Below are 13,895 nucleotides of genomic sequence, written 5' to 3' on the forward strand. Positions count from 1 at the left end.
CCTTCTTCCATTTTCCAACAACTCCAAACAAAGAATTACGGGCCAAAATGCAACCGGAAAACTCATACCCAAAAGAACATACTAACTAGCTTGACTAGGCAGGCTTAATTTGGAATGTAGCTAATGGGTCAAAAAGGCAAATTTGGCTAATGTGGAGCTAAATGGGTGAAAAATATAAAGAAAGGGAAATTTGCAAGCACCTCCCTGCATGTGACACCAACCACAAACCCGAATATGTGCATTTGACGAGAAATTGAATGTCATAAAAGTGCAAAAAAAATGAACATGCTATGCAAGGAGTACTACTCTCAATTCCTAATGAACTGGTCATGAATGTCACCAGTTATGGCTCTAAAACTCAGAATTTTTCAAGTAGTTTGCCAATTTATCAGGTCAAGTCTAAACAGTCAGCTATTTTTGAACAGAAACTCGTAGACTATGCGTATGACAAAGCTAATAACTATCAAAAGAAGTGCAAGGCTCAAGTAAAATGACAAGTTATAGTGCATTATCATCATGGAAATCTACCGTTCCGACTCAACCTATATGCAAAAGTAAACGTGAATATTTTTTGAATTTTTTTAAATTTTCTAATTTTTTTTTGGATTTTTGATTTTTTTGATGAAATAAACAACAATGCAAAGCTGAACAATAAACGTGAATGCAAAAACAGATGCAAATGCAGACTCAAAAGGATGCAATACCCTCCCCAAACCAAAACGGACAACGCCCTCGTTGTCCTCCAGCATACTCCAGCAGATATATACAGGGGAACGGGAGTATACAACCGATAATAAATAAAATAATAAATATAAATGAGACAAAATAAAAGAGTAAGAGATACATACAAAATACGAACTTCCCCAAACCAGCCAGAAAACTGGGGAAGTTAGTAGACCAGTAGCTACTCGTCGTCGTCGTCGCCATCACTACCACGGATGTCCTCCACCCGGAACTCAGGGTCTCTCTCCTCCTCTCTCCTCCTCTGCTCCTCAGCGCGGTTTCTCTCCACTGCCACCTCTGGGTCCTCGTCCTCGTCCTCCTCAAACACCGGGTACCCCTCAGGTGGGTACCTGTAGAAGGAAGGGTGTGGCCAACCCTCCGGGATCGGGCGGCGTTTGCCGCAAGTGGTACTCGTACAGAGGGTGTAAATAAAGAGCCAAGTCCCTCTCCATACGAGCCTGACGCTCTGCAACCTCAAGCAACAAACCGTAAACGGCGCCCCCTTGGTCCAGGACCGCGGGCGCCACAAAGGGAGGAGGTGGTACGAAAGTAGCCGGTAGGTCCGGCTGAGTCTGTGTCTGCTCAGTGGCAGTGGGAGTAGGAGTGGTAGTAGTAGTGGGAGTAGGGGTCGGTATGGGAGTAGCCGTGGAAGGTTGTGTGCTCCCTGAAGGTGTGGACCCCTCTCCGGTCTCAAGACGCCACTTCTTGGCGGCGGGTGCAGTGGGAGGTGGTCGGCGTAGAAGGTGAAGGTCAGGTAGTGGTGGCAGACGGGCGCCCCTAGCAACAGTAGGAAGGGGCTCTAGACGGAGGAGAGTCTCACAAGGTAAGTCTACAGACAGGAAGCCGTCTATCTTCCATGTCTGGTAGTCTGGGGTCAGCCAATGCTGAGAAAGCATGGCATCCAGACTCAGTAGCCTCTCTCCCTGGAGGTACTGCAAGTCACGAGGCCAAACAGGGATGAGGGAACGGGCAAGAATGGTGGCTATGCCACCGCAGGCAATGGTCCCCGTCTCCTTCTTCCCCTGGCTTTGAAGGTACTGGGCGGTCAAGTAAGCTATGTTGAGGGTAAAAGGACCCTCACAGTCGATGTTCAGGTAACCGCCCAGGATGGAGAGTTCGGTGTTTGTGATGTTGTTCGGCTCCTTTCGGCCGAAAATAGTGCTCCCCATCAATCTAAGAAAACAACGAACAACGGGGAGGTGGACCTGTTGGAGCTTTCGCTCCTGAAAAGTGGTGTGGGTCAGGGTCCTCCAAAGCTGACGGAAGACCCTCCTAGGGGCGGCAATCGTGCCCGTAGAGGTAAGGCCAAGTAACCTACCAAACTCCCCTAAGGTCATCGGAAAGGTCCGGTTAAACAACCGGAAGGACACCGAAGAACTAGAGGGGCCAGTATCGTGTGCCCCTGAGGAGAAGGTAAAAGAGTTGAGAAACTCGAGGCTCAGCTCCAGAAAAGTGCGGCCGCTCATAGTGATGAGCCCGGCCATCCCCGTGCCCCGTACTAAGTCACAAACCGACTCGTAGATTCCGAGTCTCACAAGTGCCGATTTCTCTAGAAATCGGGAAGGAACATACACACAGCCTAGCAGGTCATAAAATTTCTTACGATGTAAAGCGTTAACAAAATGTACCTGCGGATAATCTGGGTGAGGGTCGAGGGAAGTGTCCCCTCGGACTGTGACTGTGCCAGAAGTAGAGAAAACAGATGAAGCAAAAGCAGTAGAAGTAAAGGTGGCTGGGGCTGGCGCAGAACGAGACTGTCTACGACCCCGGCCTCTGGAACCCGAAGTAGTAGCCCGTGCAGTGACGGAGTGAGGGACCAGTGGTCGCTCAAGGCACTGTGGCTGCAAGAGTCCACCATAGGAGTAAAAGCAGTGGCTGGTGTAGGAGTAGTGGCTGCTATGGCCACCACTGAAGAGGAACTAGAAGCAGTGCTAGCAGTGGTGGTGGCCGTAGAGGAAGTGGCAGCCTGAACTGAGCTAGCAGAAGAGCTAGCTGGAGCAAAAACTGTACCTGCAGCTGAAACTAGGAACACTGGGGCTGCAGTAGTGACTAAAGCGGACGCGGTGGCAACAGCAGGGGCCACCGTCTCACTGAAGGACGGACTAGAAGTGGAGCTGATAGAAGGTAAAGTGCTAGAATCCATCCTCTATACAGAGGGTATGGGGCATGATAAGATAAATAGTGGCTAACAGTGGCTTAAACAGAAGGAAAATCAATCATGCATAACCTGAAAACTCCCCTACCAGTCGAGAAATTTCGACCTACAGCATATAATTCCCAACAATTCCTCAAACAAATTTGAATAGCAGCATGTAAATGGCGATAAGGCGAGCATAACAGTCAACAACAACAGCATGTAAGCAACAACTGAGGTTAATTAAGTCATGAAGGCATATAAAACCCGTCTGACAGTCGAAAAAATTCGACTGAAACAGCCCTAATCGCGAAATTTAGCACAAAATTCGAATTGAAGCATGTTAAGCATCGACATGGGTGTGATAACAGTCTAAGATAGCAGTAATTAGACGACAAGGAAGCTAACTAGATAAATTACAGCAGCAATAACCAAAATGACAGTCGAAAATTTCGACTGTCTTGAACCCATATCGCAAAAAGCATGTAAAATTCGAAAAGACATGCAACAAACAGCAAGGAAGTGGGATTGATCATCAATCAAGATAGACAAGGGCAATGAAGACAATTAAGAGTCGAAAAAAATTCGACTACAAGCAGATTTCGAACCCTAATTCCAAAATTCCTCATAAAAATTCGAAAAAACGAAATTAAACAGCAATGAGGGAGTAGAAATCACTTACTTGATGATAGAAATCCTACAAAAGCAATTAATCTTCAAATAAACAAGCACAAGAGGCGATTTTTTGAGCTAAAAACCACAAACCCTAATCCCTTTTTAGAACCGTGAAAACGAACACAAACAAGGGGGAAATTAAGGGGCTTTGAAAGACTAATTAGCAAGCAAGAGATTGTAGGAGGCGGATTTGGTAATTAGGCAAGAAAAATTGGGATTTGGGGGAGCTTTCAATCGCAATTAGGGAAGGGGTTAGACGAAAATTGGGGAAAATGAATTAGAAAACAAAAATAAGAAGTTTAAAGTAAAACTCCCTACGTCCTGTGCATTTTCACTCGATCGAGTGGTTTTAAACTACTCGATCGAGGACTTTTGATGATCCAGTTGCTCGATCGAGCAGAATTCTACTCGATCGAGAAGTCCCCTTTATTGCTTTACTCGATCAACTGGAAAAAGCATTCGGTCGACCAACTTTTCACTCGATCGAGCTCTTTTCTCGCGTAAGCTCTTGAATTTCGTCCTTCTTCCTTTGAAATGCGTAAAACTTCCCCAAACCTATATAAAAACACGTGCAAAAATATCCCAAAATACCAAATACGCAGAAGAACAGTCTACAGTCTTAAATCTACGCTAAAAAAAATGTCTAAAATTAATTGTCCTAATTAAAAGCAATAAAAACAAATTCAACGGAAAATTCAAAAATTATTTATTACAAGGTGTTACACGGGGCATTTCCCCGCTCAATTCCCAATGCAATTCAGTAGCCCCTGGGAGGGCTCCTGACTGGAGGACGTCATCTCAGCGATGTTGATTGTCCTCTTCAACTTCCATGAGCATGAATTATCATTTGAAACGGTAGGGGGGGAGTAGTTCACATCCACATAAGCGTGAACTTTCCTCGTCCTTGCTCCTCTATCACCGTCTTTAGCATCCTTACTTCCAAATTGATTGACATCAGTTGCAGAACATCCTTTAACAGCTCCTTCATTACTTTCATCTGTACCTGCAGCAAGGAAAACAGACGAACTTTCCTCCTTTTTGCTCTCAATCTGGGGCGGAGGGGTAACAATTGCAGCACAATACTCCAAATTTTCAACTGGAGTGTCAATAATAGGGTCAATAGAAGTGAGAGCATTGCAAGGCTGAGCTTGCATGGGAGCCCTCCGGGACATAGACTGATGAAAAATCAGCTCCTCATCCCCTACCCGAAAGGTCAAAGTTTTCCCCGACGTCTATAATCGCACGGGCGAGACAAAAATGGTCTCCCTAAAATAATAGGGGTGTGTGCATCTTCGGGGATGTCTAAGACAACGAAATCAACAGGAATAAAGAATCTCCCGATCCTCACAGGTACGTCTTCTACTATACTTAGTGGCCGTGATATACTACGGTCGGCCATCTGGACTGTCATGTTGGTGCAACTCAGCTTTGTCAAACCAAGTCTCTTAGCCAGAGACAACGGTAAGACACTCACGCTAGCGCCTAGATCGCATAGCGCGTTATCAATCAAAAGGGTACCTATATGACATGGAATTGAAAAACTACCCGGGTCTGACTGTTTAGGAGGTAACTTATTTTGAAATAGGGCTGACCCCACCTCAGTCAAAGCTACGGTCTCACTATCACTAATATTCCTCTTACGCGATAAAATTTCTTTCATATACTTAAGGTAAGAGGGTACCTTTGTCAACAACTCGATAAACGGCACAGTGACTTCCAAGCTTTTCAGAAGTTCAACAAATTTGCCGAATTGTTGATTGACTTTAGAATTCTGCAGACGTCTCGGGAAGGGAACCGTGATAGGTATCTCGAGTCCCTTGTTTCTCTCTTCCAATGTATCTTCCGGTGCAAGTTCTGTATCCTTTGGACGCTTCTTACCTCTCGAACGAGGACTTTCCGGTGATTTATCACTTAAACGAGCACTAGCAGGCTCTCGAATAAGCTTCCCGTCATTAAAACTACTCGATCGACCAATATACCCGTTCGATCGAGTAGAATCTTTATCAATATCACTCGATCGAGTGAAATTTTCACTCGATCGAGCAACTCCATTTTGCTCTTCACTCGATCGAGTAGAAAAACTACTCGATCGACTAGTACCGTTTCCTTGTTCACTCAATCGAGTAGAAAAACTACTCGATCGACCACTTTCTTCACTAAATCTGCTCAATCGACCACCTGAAACCAGTCGATCGAGCACTTGCTTTGCCGTGAGCTCACTTTCTTCGACAAAACACTGTTCATCATCAGTTTTAGCCTTCCTCGGGTCTGATTTTTGTATTTCCAGTCCCTCATAAGAGCGACCGCTTCTCAGATTTATCAAGTTTACCGTCTCGTGTGGATTCTTCTCATTTTGAGTCGGTAATTGACCCTGCTTTCTTGAGGATTGATTCGTGGCTAGTTGGGCAACTTGAGTTTCAAGTGCCTTAATGGACGCATCTTTCTGTTGATCACTCAGCTGAAACTGCCTTGTAAAGGCTTGCAACATGGACTTAAGCTCACCAATTTCACTCACCCCACCAGAAGATGATGCACCATGGTTAGGAGGAGTAAAGGAAGGGGGCTTCTAAAAGCCTTGTTGATTCTTGTGTGGAGGAACATAAGGCTGATGCTGGTGTAGAGGAGGTGTAGGATTGAGCACATTTTGACTAGTCCACCTCAAATTGGGATGGACTGCCCCTTAATTATTGTAATAGGAATTTCCTTCTTGCCTATTTTGTTGAAAGGCAAGGACTTGTTTCTTCTCTACAAGACAGCCAATAGCAGTGTGGCCATCATTACCTCCACATCTCTCACATGAAACGATCTCTCCTCTAGTAAGAACATGGACCGTCTGAGGCTCCCCAGCAGCTTGTAACTCCAACTTGTCGAATCTAGCATTCATGGCTTCCAGCTGATCCACAACCTGCTTATCGACTGCATGAACTGTTCTAATCCCATCCCTCGGTTTTCCATACTCAGCACTGTGATTAGCCATCTCTTCAATAAGAGACCACCCCTTATCATCATCGGTGTTCTCCTGAAATCTCCCACTAGATGCCGCATCAAGTATGGCTCTGTGGTCATCATACAGCCCATTGTAGAACTGATTAGCTAGGAACCATGGGTCAAAAACTTTCATCGGGAGCCTGTCTGAAACTGGTAATCTTGGCTCTCAGCAGATTGGTGCGCTGTGGAGGGAAATATCTCTTGTAAAAGGCAAGAGCAAGAGACTCCCAATCTGTAACCCCATCAGCTGTGCGGTGCAAGTGAGTCAGCCACTCCCTTGCTGAATCAGCTAAAGAGAAAGGAAATAAAACTTCCTTAATCTTGTCTTGAGTGACCCCCTTAGTGGCGGGGATAGTAAAACAGTAATCGGTAAAGGTCTCCATATGCTTCCTCAGATCTTCACCTGCCACACCTCTATAAATATTTCTCTCCACCAGATTTATATAAGAAGGACGGATGTCGAATGTATTCCCATCCTCAGTCTGGAGATTGAAACCTTTCGGAATAGAGGATGCTTTAGGCACTGAATGACTAGAAAGTTTTGGCATCTTTACTGTAGAAATCGGATTGTCTTCGAAAAGAGAGTGATGTAACTCTGGCTCGAAAGTACTCAAGTCTTCCTTTCGTGATTTTCTCTGCAGGCGGAGTCTATGCCTGAATAGTCTCTCGGCTCTCAATCGGTGAAACAAATTCAAACCCGTCTCGACCTGGGCATAAACAACACCGAAAGAAAATGAATAAGAACCGCCTCAAGGAATAAAAATTCCCTGAGACGGATAAAATAAACTAACGAAAACAAATAGGGCAATTGCCTCCCCGGCAACGGCGCCAAAATTTGACACGTCTGTCGTGTACCTGTCAAAAATAAACTAACTAAACTAACTATATAGCTAGGGAAGTCAGGTCGATCTCCACAGGGAGGCAAGATATCTGTAGAAGTCCGTCTATTTGGTCACAAATGGGGGGGTTGTTTGAATTGTTATCTAAACTACGAGTTTCAAAGGAAAGAGAAATAAAGGGCAAGAGCAATAAAGGTAGAGAAATAAGATTAAACTATCAGATAGAGAGGGACATGTAAGGATTTCGGTTCACTACGGTAGTCCAGTGACTCAGCTGTAAATGACTCAGACGAACTAATGTAAGACGGATGTTGAAAGGTCCTTTCGGTCCACTTTCTATCCTAAAATACCACTAACTTAATTTTCATTCTCGTCAGGGTAGTCTACTGTTCATAGCAGGCCTATTTAGTCCAATCTTTCGATCTATGATTAATTTTAGCCAGATTAAAGGTTAACCCAGAAGTGTGCACTCAACTAAGTCGATAAATACAATTAAATTGATATGGTGACAGAGTCTTGTAATTAATTCATCTAATTCATTTACTACATCGCCACATTCCTACCGCAGATCCCCTAATCCCAACATGAAAGGGGTTTAGCTACTCATGTCGCTAATTAAACTAACAGCAGATAATTTTCCAGCAGTAAACATTATGAAATAGACAATAAATTGCATAAAAGAGAAATTAGGGCAGAAGAAATAATGAAGTAAACAAATGATTAAAGCAAACAATGATTAATTATTAATAAAAGAGAAGAAAGGAATTACAATAAAGCGAATCCGGCGTAGAGAACACAAATCCGAGTGAAATAAATCCAAAGAGCAAGGTTACAGTGAAGAAGAATGTTTAACGCAGTAAAGTTTGATAAAAGCTAAGTAGTGAATCAAAACTGATGCTAATGACCTAACTAAAGAGTGCTTAAATAGCAAAGTAATTAAGCTTTTGCGGAATGAAACATAACACGGGCTAATTAAAGCCCATAATAGCGAAACCACTCGATCGAGTGGATTAAAACCACTCGATCGAGCAAATCTTCAGCAGCATCTACTCGATCGAGTAGAAAGTTACTCGATCTAGTAACCCATCTTTCAGCAAGCTAAGGATCGAGTGGAAAACCACTCGATCGACCACCTTGGGACGTAAAAACCACTCGATCGAGTGGTAAACTGCTCGATCGAGTACTTTGACTTCTAATCAGCTCAAGTCCGCGCCTAAATGCCTCGTAATCCGTGCCATGACGCTTCCCAACGCAGTATCTCGCTCTGGAAAAATCCCGTCTCCTCTAAATGCATGCAAAAAGGACGAAAAAGAGTACGATTCCACTACTTTCGCGTTCATTTCTACAAAATGGACAAAACGAACCAAAGTAGCCAATTCGGGGCAAAATACTATAAAAACAGTATAAAAATGCATAGAAATACGTGCTGAAATAGGCTAAAAAGACTATATAAAAAGCACGTATCAATAGCCACCACCATCCTATTTTAGAAAAAATAGATCTTAAATTATTTAAAAAAAGAAAAAACGAGAAGATTGAAAACAAAATAAGCACGAGAGGAGGGTGAGGCGGGTAGGTGTTGGAAACAAGATTGAAAAAAAACAAAAAAAACGCACAGCACAACCACCCAACAAACAAACAAAAAAACGAGATTGAAAACAAAAAAAGCGGACGGGTGGATGGCGTGAGGGTGAGGGTGAGGCGGAGTGGTGGTACTTGTGCGTGAGAGTGAGTGGTGGTGTGCGTCTGTGGTGCGTGGTAGAAGGAGGCGGCAGTGGGGTGGTGAGGAGTGGTGGCTGGTGGTTGGCTGGTGGTCGGCGTGGCAAGAGCCGCAATGGTAGTGCTGTGTCAGGTGGCGGGGGAGACAAGAGGAGGAAGGAAGAGGACGGGAGTGGTTGGGGTGGTTGTTGGACGGGAGTGAGGTGTGGTTTTGTTTTGGTGGTCGGGTTGTTCTTTTTGGTTTTGTTTTTTTTTTTGGTTTTTTTTTTGGGTGATGAGAGGAAGAGAGAATGAGAGAGATGTGGTTTTTTGTTTTGGAATTAATGAATGAGAGAGTAGTGAATGAATGAATGATAAGAATGAGGAGAAGATTAAGAGTGATTAGGAAGGGAGATTAGCTAGATGCATTTCTAGCCCTCCATTGAGATGTAATCTCCTCCCTCCATCTCCTTCATCCTCGAATGACATTTGGGTGGACATTTTCCTTCTCCGGATAAGTTGTGATATTGTGGCCGAACTTTTTACACAAAGCACAACTTCTAACTTGCTTTCATGTTGCTTTATTTCCCCTATCTTTCGTCTAAACTTGGGACGACCTTTAGTTTTAGAAACCGGGGGACTGCTAATAAAATCATCATCAAGATTAACAATACCGTTGCTTGTTCTGTCAGTGTTTGAATTTCAAGTATTAAGCATAGAGACACCAACTTTAGCATGAAATTCATCTTGGCAATAACGTAAGGGTAAGTATCTCACTGGAATCTTAAACCAATCCTTATGCATAAATACAAATAACACATGCCGGCATAGAATGCCCCAAATGTTAAAAAGCTTACAGCTACATGTAATAATATCCCGACTCCATGTGACAGTGTGTTTTTGCGTACGCAAGTCCCTGAAATGTTATACAATAAAAACCAAATTGTTTTCCTCACGTACCGTATATTGGGTCGCTCTTTCAAACTCTTCTTAAAATTTTTTGAAAGAGAAAGCTTTGAACACTTGGTACACTTCTTCTAAAGGAGACAAAGTACGCGGACATGAACCCCTATATGTATTTAGCATGGTATGATGTAGTTGAGTTTGCTAATATCCTCTACAGCAAGATCAATCTACAAATATTGACATAGAAAAGTTCATAAAATGACATCGATAAAAATAATCTATATGTTCTACAAGTAAAAAGAAATAAAATTAACATTAAAGGATAACCTGTTTGATAATTTGGGTCAAGCATGAGCGCAAAGTTGTAAAACGCTTTACAAAACAATTGATACTTTCACATCTTCCTGTTGTCGTCATACCACCAAAAAAGTGGTCACAGCGATAAGCTAGCACCCAATTTTCCTTGATATCATATAATCCACGAATGTATTTATTTTCTTGCAAATTAAACTTCGAAACAACGATGGGCCATTCTCGTTCAAAATCGTGAACATTGTCCAACCTAAAAAGTCTATAAAACTCAGCACACCAATATGAATATTGATTCATAAGAAGTGTTGTAAACCAACCAGAAAATTTAGATGTAATATGCCAAATACAGCATGCGTGGCATTTCCGCTGAAATTGCGTCGACATCTAGCGATCTTAATCAGTTATAATCGTCTGTGGTGGTTTCTTCATCAATGTAATGAACGTCTATCAATAAAAATAGATACGTGTCACGTCATGATTAAAATTGTCAATACAAAAATTAAGAAAGTGAGTAGAGATTAGAGATATATATTAGTACCTTCATAAGCCAACGAAATGTAGCTTCGCGCTCATTGCGAAGAAGAGTGCAACCAAATAATATAGTTCTTCCATGGTTGTCGATACCAATAAAAATGCCAAAAGGCATGTGTTAGGAGTTCACTCGATAAGTAGTATCATACCCAGTGCAATCTCTATAGAGTTGATACATATCAAAACAATGAGCAAGTGACCAAAATATATGTTCAAGCCTATTTTGAGCATCAACCATAAAATCAAATTGAAAATAATGATTCTTAGCCTTAGCTCTCTTACAAATTTCAAGTAGCTCCATGGCATCATTGTCCAAATTTTCTTGCTGAATTTTACTGAAAAAATTATGCACGTCTTTCTTGAGAAATGGAAATCCCATGTTTCACATTATTTTTTAAGCTCCATGACATGCATTATTTGCTTGACTGAGAGTCCGACATGTTTGTATAACATAATTGTTCGTCTTCTCTAGATATGTTACGATAAGAAGGGAGAAAACGCACTTGCATAGGCGACAACAACTCATGGGGATGTTGCGATGTGAAATGGGTAACATGCCATTCTTTGGGGAAAATGTCACATGTTTTGTTTTTTAAATTTATCCTCATGGCGGCCTTAAAACCACCTTATTGATGGTTTATTTCGTTGCTCCTTAGAAGGTTCAACAATTTTCTCATTCCGAAATCTTTCTCGATGACAAAAAAATCTCGCCTAATCATTTTCCCATTCTTATTGACAAATCAACTTCTTCGAATTAAAAACCCATTATTTTTAGTAAAATTTTCGTAAAATTTATACACCTTTTCTTCACTGAGAAAACACTGACCAATAAAGGCTTCAAAATCATTTTGGCTATTTCCATGAGCAATGTTATTAATATTAATATCATTGCTCTTTCCGGCTCATTATTAGTGAAATCAGCCGCAACATTATTATACAAATCAGGTATTTCGTCTTCCAGATAGTTGTTCAAATCAATATAGTTAATCATATTAAACCCACATTCACAAATCATACAAAAAATTTAATTAAAAATAGGTAATATTATTAGGCATTACAAGTCATAGCATCATACTTGGTTTAACCAGGAGTATATAAAACCAAACATGCCTTGTTACAATCTTGAAAAGCAAGAAAATACCTAGTAAAACATCATAAATACTCTTATAAAACGGTTTTGCATAAATTTATTGTCAAACAAATAAATCGTCTTATGTAAAATTAATTGATACATAACGCATTGAGATCAACGTAACCCATTAACATAAGCCATTAGCCATAGTCTACACTAACCCCAACATCAAAGCAAAAAAAACAATACGTTTCTTACACCTAATTCCCAACTTTAGCAAATAACAAAATTTAACAAGCATAAAAAATAAATGTAAACACAAGAAATAAATACCTCATAATTTTTTCCATTGAACAAGGAGTAGTAAAATACCATTGACATTAAATAGAATATGGAGAAGACTAAAGTTTTTGCTAATTTGCTACTGGAACGAACGTTTATTTAGGAAATTGTTGTTATAGAGGAAAAAAAATAAGGGAGGAGAGATAAAGATAGTATTTAAAACATAAAACACAATCATCAAAATAAAAAAGGAGAATATTGAAAGAATTTAAAACATAAAACATAATCATCAAAATTTGGCTTTTCATTCTAAAATTTTACGGACAAAATCAATATTTATTTCTTTAGCGTCTATACTCATCACCATATTCTTTCAAAACAATGTTAACCATTCAATATATCTTGAATTATAGCTGGCAAATAAAAGTGTAGAAATTTCTATTTTGATAAACTTTTTTTTAGGTTGAATTAATTACATAACTTACAATTTTTAATGAATAACAATAAAAGATAAAAAATGACCGAGACGTAGGGAGTATAATAAAAAAAGAAAAAAAAAATCGAAAACAATAGTAACAATAATTATAGCAAAACACTAATAAACTTAACAATATTCGTGGCAAAATACTAATAAACAGTGGCAAAAGTTTAGTAAATTATTGTCATATACATAACATATATATACATTGACGATATATTATGGCAATATACGTATTGATTATTAAAAACACTTTTCTTACAAGGCCCTTTTTTCCTTAAGGACCAGTGCAATTGCAAATCCGAGTTTTTATAACATCACCAACATGACAACATAGTCACAGGTAATAGAACTAGTTTGGTTAAAAAAAATGTACATGAAATAAAATGTTATCTTAAGTAGCATTTGAGAAATAAGGTGTCTGATTATTTTTTGTGTACCTTTTTTACCCTTGAATCTTTAATAATCGCAAATAAAAAAACCTCATTCAATAGTCTTTTAAAATAAAAAAACACACATCCGTTCAATGAAATTTTGTTTCCATAAAGTACATCTTTCGTTGATTTACTATTTGAGTTTTTTTTTTATTACCTAATCGCGATATACATTAATTATTGTTCCTAGTTTCTTTGAAACATGCTTGGGACTTGTGCAAGTATTTTTAAAAATTTACATTATTACCTTATTACTAACATTGCCACCGACAATAACACAAGAATAATTGTAGAAACATAAATGTTAGCAATAATAAACCATGTCATTTTACGTTATTTGACCAAATATCAGTTACATTTTCAGGTACAATATTAGATTTCAACTACCTATTCAAATTTCATGTATCTTTTCAAGATTTAGCTACCGTTTCAGCTAGTTGTGTCAAACAAAGCCTTAATAGAATAAATAGTTGATGTGATCTTGTCATATCACAGAGTCTTTATAGATCTAGGACGCTATACTTCTTGCATACTTGAGTTTTAATATCTTGTACTTTTATAAGTACTTCAGCAAATCTTCTCTAGAGTTATAATCTCTACTACTTTTAAAAGTACCAGCGAATCTCATATATATATGTAAGTGTGATGTGTGTCACTGTACATAGCTCTGAGTCATGTCTCACACTAACATTTCTTTTCCATCTTTATTAGTTCTCATGTCATCCTTTATTTAATGTTTTTTTGAGTGTCAGATAATGTGAGTAAATGGTTACATAATAGAAATTCATCCGGTTGAAAATTTGAGGCGCCACTTTAATAGTCC

At 40.0% G+C, this 13,895-nt stretch overlaps 1 long non-coding RNA gene across 1 annotated transcript; it reads right to left on the minus strand.

Moving 5' to 3' along the window:
- Window positions 1-9,841: 9,841 nt before the first annotated feature.
- On the minus strand, window positions 9,842-12,233 carry LOC141627452 (uncharacterized). Its single transcript, XR_012537013.1, has 5 exons — window positions 12,212-12,233; window positions 11,089-11,141; window positions 10,814-10,967; window positions 10,291-10,719; window positions 9,842-10,190 (listed from the first exon to the last, which is right to left on the minus strand). It is a non-coding gene; the product is annotated as an uncharacterized LOC141627452 (long non-coding RNA).
- Window positions 12,234-13,895: the final 1,662 nt, after the last annotated feature.

Source organism: Silene latifolia, chromosome Y, assembly GCF_048544455.1.
Source record: "Silene latifolia isolate original U9 population chromosome Y, ASM4854445v1, whole genome shotgun sequence".
Lineage (NCBI taxonomy): Eukaryota > Viridiplantae > Streptophyta > Magnoliopsida > Caryophyllales > Caryophyllaceae > Silene > Silene latifolia.